Consider the following 6,516-nt stretch of genomic DNA (forward strand, 5'->3'; position numbering starts at 1 on the left):
AGAGATATCCCTATGCCCAAAAGAGTGAAATTGAACGTATGGTTGCAGAAATGCTAGAGGCTGGTATAATTAAACCAAGTCAAAGTTCATTCTCTACTCCAGTTGTATTAGTGCACAAGAAGGATGGATCATGGCGCACGTCTCTAGATTATAGGGAGCTCAACAAGCTCACTATTAAAGATAAGTTTCCCATTCCTATCATTGATGAATTACTGGATGAATTGCATGGATCAATTTACTTCACCAAGTTGGATCTTCGTTCGGGATATCATCAAATTAGAATGAAGACTGAAGACATTCCGAAAATAGCATTTAGAACTCATGAGGGTCATTATGAATTTTTTGTCATGCCTTTTGTCCTTACCAATGCACCTTCAACATTTCAAGGTTTGATGAATTGCATTTTCAAACCATTCCTTAGAAAATTTGTGTTAGTATTTTTTGATGATATACTAATCTACAGTATGTCTTGGAAGGATCATGTTGAACATGTTGACAGGGTGCTACAACTATTGGAGGAGAAACAATTATATGCAAAAAGATCCAAATGTTTCTTTGGAGTACAAGAGGTGGAATATTTGGGTCATATTATATCTCATGAAGGAGTTAAGGTAGACCCTAGCAAAATTAAAGCCATTAAGGAATGGAAAATCCCCACATCCATAAAGAATCTGCGAGGATTTCTTGGGTTGACAGGATATTATCGCAAGTTTGTTAAGAATTATAGGAGAGTAGCAGCACCTCTAACAACATTATTGAAGAAAGATGCATTTTCATGGACTCCAGAAGCAACAAAGGCCTTCGAACATCTTAAAGAGGCAATGTGCCAAGCACCGGTCTTAGCTAAACCAGACTTCACAAAAACCTTTATTGTGGAATGTGATGCTTCAGGAAATGGAATTGGGGCTGTTTTAATGCAAGATGAGAGAGCCATTGCTTTTGAAAGTCATCCAATCAAGGGAAAGTTTTTACACAAAGCTATTTATGAGAAGGAAATGTTGGCAATACTCCATGCACTTAAGAAATGGCAACCCTACCTAATGGGAAGACACTTCAAGGTAAAAACAGATCATGATAGCCTTAAATACGTTTTAGAACAAAGATTATCCTCTAAAGAGCAACAAAAGTGGGTCACAAATATGTTGGGTTATGACTTTGAAATCATCTACAAAAAAGGGAAGCAAAATGTGGTGGCAGATGTAGTCTCAAGAAAGGATGAGGATGTGGAAGCATTGTTGTGCACCATTTCTATTATCTAACCAGATTGGATAAACGAAGCAAGGGAGGAATGGAAGAATGACGAAGAAGTGTGGGCACTTATTCGAAACTTACAACAAGATTCCAGTACGTCTGATACACTTAGCTAGAAAAATGATTCTTTATGGTACAAAGGTCGCTTATACCTCTATAAGAATTCCCAACTAAAACAAAAGATTCTTATGGAATTGCACACTTCGCCCTTAGGAGGGCACTTAGGATTTTTAAAAACTTACCACAGGGTTAAGAAGGAATTTTTTTGGGATGGCCTTAAATCGGATATTCAAAAGTTTGTGGCGAAATGTTTGGTTTGCCAACAAAATAAAGTAGAAACAATTAAGACCCCGAGTCTATTACAACCTTTATCCATTCCAAGCCAACGTTGGGAGGAGGTTTCAATGGATTTTATCATAGGTTTGCCCAAGTCTGAGGGAAAGAGTGGTATCATGGTGGTAGTTGACAGACTTACCAAGTATGCACACTTTTGTGCATTATCACATCCATTTAAAGCCAGTACAGTATCTACTGCATTTATGGAAACAATTCAAAAGCTACATGGAAACCCAAAGATTATTGTAAGTGACAGAGATCCCATTTTCAGTGGAAATTTTTGGATAGAATTATTTTCTTGTCTTGGTACTCAGTTAGCTCATAGCTTATCTTATCATCCTCAATCTGATGGGCAAACTGAGATAGTAAACAAATGTTTGGAAAGATATCTTTGTTGCTTTGTATCTGATAAACAGACACAATGGGTCAAATGGTTGCCTCTAGCTGAATGGTGGTATAACACTTCCTTCCATACAGCAACAAAAATGACCCCATTTATGGCACTTTATGGATATCAGCCACCATCCATCACATCATATTTAAGAGAAAATTCTAAGGTTCAAGTAGTGGAACATCACATCGAACATCAAGAACAAGTCCTCCAACTCTTAAAGGATAACCTCGTGTTGGCACATAATAGAATGAAACAACAGGCAGATCAACATCGCAGCGAAAGAAGTTTTGATGTAGGTGATTGGGTATTCCTACGGCTACAACCATATAAGAAAATGTCCCTCAAGCAAGCTAAGAAGGATAATAAATTATCACCAAAGTATTATGGTCCATACAAGGTGTTGCAAAAGATTGGTACTGTGGCATACAAATTGGAGCTTCCTGCAACTTCTCGATTGCACCCAGTTTTCCATGTTTCATGTTTAAAGAAGGTTACAGGCGACAAGCTCCCATTTCAAACTATATTGCTAGAACTTGACGAGGAAGGAAAAATTGTATTGGAACCAGAAGCAGTCGCAGAAACAAGAACTCGACAGCTACGAAATCGATCAATTTCGAAGTATCTTATCAAGTGGAAGAACTTATCTGCTGAAGATTCCACATGGGAGGCTGAGAATTTTATACAGAAGCATCCATAACTACTCAAGTGTTGAGGACAACACTTTTTTGAAGGAGAGGGGCATGTTGGGTCCCTGTAATACTAGTGATTACCCCATTAATATTGTAGTTGCACCCCTTATTAATATTGTTGTGCCCCTATTATCCCCATATTGTTATTACTGTGCCCCATAGAATCCCTCTATTGTTATTTTTGTGGCTTTATATTATTATTGTTAGGTCGGCTGGGTTATATTGTGACTCCTTAGACTCGTATATATAGAAAGGAGGTTTTGTCATTTGAATCATCCAAGAATTGTTCATTTATGTAATGTAAAGGAGGTTGCCCCCTCGAAGAGTTTGAATTCTAAGGCGTTGATCTATCTTTTCTTGAGCTGGTTTCATAACACACAAGCATTGAAGAAAAGGATGCACTCATAGGGGAGCTCTAGGTCAACTTGCATAGGGAAAAATACATTATTTCATACTATGAGCAGGAAAACAAGCTGTTTGAGACCAAACATGAGCTCATGGAGATTCAGCTCATCAAGGCAAAGAGGGAGGCTGAAAAGGCTAAGGCTTTACTTGATGAAGCATATGGAGAATATAGTGACCAGCTGGAGGAACAGGTGCCAAGAATAAGGCTAAGGACCAGAGGCCTAAAAAGAGCATTGGAGCTAGAAAAATAGAAAGAGGTTGAACTAGCTAATGAGCTCACCCTAAATGAACAATTTGCCAAAATGGTCAATGAGAACCAGGAGAATTAGCTTGAGAGGGTTAACAACCATCTTTTAAACCTCCTTGACAAGGCCAAAAGGGACAATAACATTGAGAGAATGATGGAAAAGTATTATTTCCAAAGAAACCAAATAGCAAGGTCAAGGCTCAAGGCTGCCAAAGCAAGAATTGAAGCCCTCATTCACCAAGGAGAGAAGAATAAGCTTGATATACTTTCATAGGCTTCACTCCATGCCTATCAACATCAAATATCAGCTTCTTGCCAAAGTTTGAAGACTTTTGGCTCATTTTTGGTAAAATTGTCTTTCTTGTCTTTTTTGAGGCAATTTCATATCAGCAGTTTGGTCAAACACTTTGAGACATTTTTTGGAGGAATGGAAATTATCAGTGGAAAACCATGTTTCTAGCCTTGGAATGCAAAACTGATAGGTGAAAAAGGAAAAAATCCACCTAAAAATCATGTTTCTGCCTCTTTTTTGGACAAGGCGCCGCGTGTTTGAGTAGTATTTGGAGAATGGAATTTTGGAGGGTCAAATCATGCACATTTTGAAAACCAAGGGAATTTTTGGAAACTGGATAGAATAAGCTTTCCAATGAGCTATCCTAGGCTAAATTTGGACACCAAGAAGGAAGGTAAAGGTCAAATTGAAGATGGCACTGCGCGTTTGACAATTAGCCCAGTTTTTCACTATTTCTCTCCAAAATTGATTTTTACCTATGGGAAATCATTGTTTTACTGATGTAATTGATATGGTTGATGTAATTATTATGTTTTTACTATTACCTATGGTAAGTACATTAGGTAAATGGCCTCCATGACTTCTAATGAATCAGTTTGCTTAAGTTAGGGATGAGTCACTTTGACCACCCTACACTCTAGCTATCAGTTCAGTTTTTGTTGTAATTGCTCCTCCTCTCATGGATTCAATGCCTAAGGCTAGGATTGGTTTGAGACCTATATCATGTAATTTCTTAGTCATTCTACATGTTGGACTCCATTGGATATTGTATTATTGTTTCAAACTTTTGCATCGAATATATTGGATGAGTTGCAACTATTTTGGTGGGATTCCTGTGGTATTATATTTTGTTATTGTTTCCTCTTCAGCTACATATGTGTGAATGTTTTGTACCTTTCATCATCCTTTTCACTTTAAATATGTTTGATTTTCAAGGTGAGATAAGAAGAATTCATCTTCTATGCTCTGTTTTGGGAAAATCATCACAATTTGTTTAATTTCTTGAGTTTAAAAAGAATTCATGATTTTCATAGTCTTTTTAGCATCTCATCAGTAAGTGTTAAAGTAACTTTCCTACCTTGCCCCATCAAATGTCTCCAACTCTAATTCTCCTTTTCCCTGACCTAGTTCACTCTCTGACCTAATTCACTCATCCAATAACTACCCCAATCAAAATCAAATCAAACAACCCTCTGCACTTTATATCTAGCCTAGAACCCTAATCTATCCAGCCCTCTTTGTTGTGATCCTTTGGAGAGAGCCCTCTCTAGCCTGGTAGGGCTAGCTACCAAGTCAAAAGATTGGTCTGCGGTTACCTTAGCTGGACTCTTCCTCAAACTTGAAGATCCGGAGGAGTGATAGCACTATGAATATTATATAATATTCAATGGTAGTGAAATCTTATTTATAATTAAATTAAAACTCTAGAAGCCCTAATCTAAAATGGACATGAGCAAAATTTCAACTTTGGTAATGGACAAACACGGTTACACATCATACTAACTATAAAATGAACCTCTCCACTCAAAAATTACAATTTTGATAAAATAAATAATTTCTAAATTATATTTTATAGTCATTTATATTTTTTTAATAAAAAAAAATACTTGTCCATTATTTATTTATTTACAAATAATTCATATTTTATTACCAACTATTTTCTTAAATAAAGAAATTTTGTATGCTCTGTCACATTGTGATAATGCGAGTTAAGAGCCTAGGAAACCTTTACTGTTTGAATCGATTAAAATATCGTGTTTGTTCTTGTCTTGGTAAAGTCAATATATGCCTAAAAAGTTAAAATAATTTTGATATTTATTTTAATTTTTCAAAGACATAGAAAATGGAATTTACAGGTCTAGCAAGGAATTTGCTTCAACAATGGATTACTTAATTTTTTATAATATATAAACCTGCATAGTCGTGCAAGGTCTTTGATTCTTCCGCGCTTGGGATATCTTCTGTGTTTGCTTATTTAACGGAAATAATAATTTAACAAACACATTTAGGACATAGTGTGGTGGTATCAATATTTTCAAACATAAAAAATATTACTCATAATTTTTCAAATTTTAATTTCATAAATTCAAATATATATATATATATATATATATATATATATATATATAATTATAATTATAATTTAGTATATGTGTATTATAATTTTAAGATTGAATTTATTTATTTATTTTTAAATTGGGGTAGTATTTTTTTTTTTCTATTTATAAAAACAAGTTGTTCCAGATACAGCAGTTTGGTGGCCTCAACTTGCCCATATGGGAAACCAAGTCTGTTGGCCACCTGAGTCTGTTATATGCCATCCAATAACAAAATTTAATCAGTGTTTCAATCCAAGCTAAGTAAACTGCACATCTAAAAACACTAATCATGCTCCAAACTAACATAAAAATGTCTAAAAAGAAAAAGCTAGCTGCAAAATGATCAAACTGGAAACTGTAAAAAAACTAATCCTTTCGGTCATCTTTGTCGGATTCCACATTAGCAGGTGCTGCCGTCGAGTTGCCTGGTGTTGGAGACAGCTTCATCAGCTATTGCTGGATCTCATCCAGCTTATTGTCTTGCATAATCATTATAATCTACAGGTTTTTCATGTCCTTTTTTATATTGGGCATGCCTTGGGCTATTTCTACCATTTCTCCTGCCACCTGCTCCAGAGCCTTAGCTAGTAAGTGCTTCAAAACCCAATACACATGCAGAGCTTACCTGTAAAGCATCATTCTGCCTCTGGTGTGCCCTAGGTCAGGAATAATATCCCCCAATTTGTCCATCTCTGGTTCAAAATCCTATTCCATTACACTGTCTTCCATCTCTTGAATTAGTTGACGAATGTCAGCGTCTGTCCCTTCTCTATAAGCGCGAGAGGCTTCTTGGACTGTCGTCC

Source organism: Pinus tabuliformis, chromosome 4_1, assembly GCF_031772625.1.
Source record: "Pinus tabuliformis cultivar Carrire ecotype Pingquan chromosome 4_1, CPIR1, whole genome shotgun sequence".
Classification (NCBI taxonomy): Eukaryota; Viridiplantae; Streptophyta; class Pinopsida; order Pinales; family Pinaceae; genus Pinus; species Pinus tabuliformis.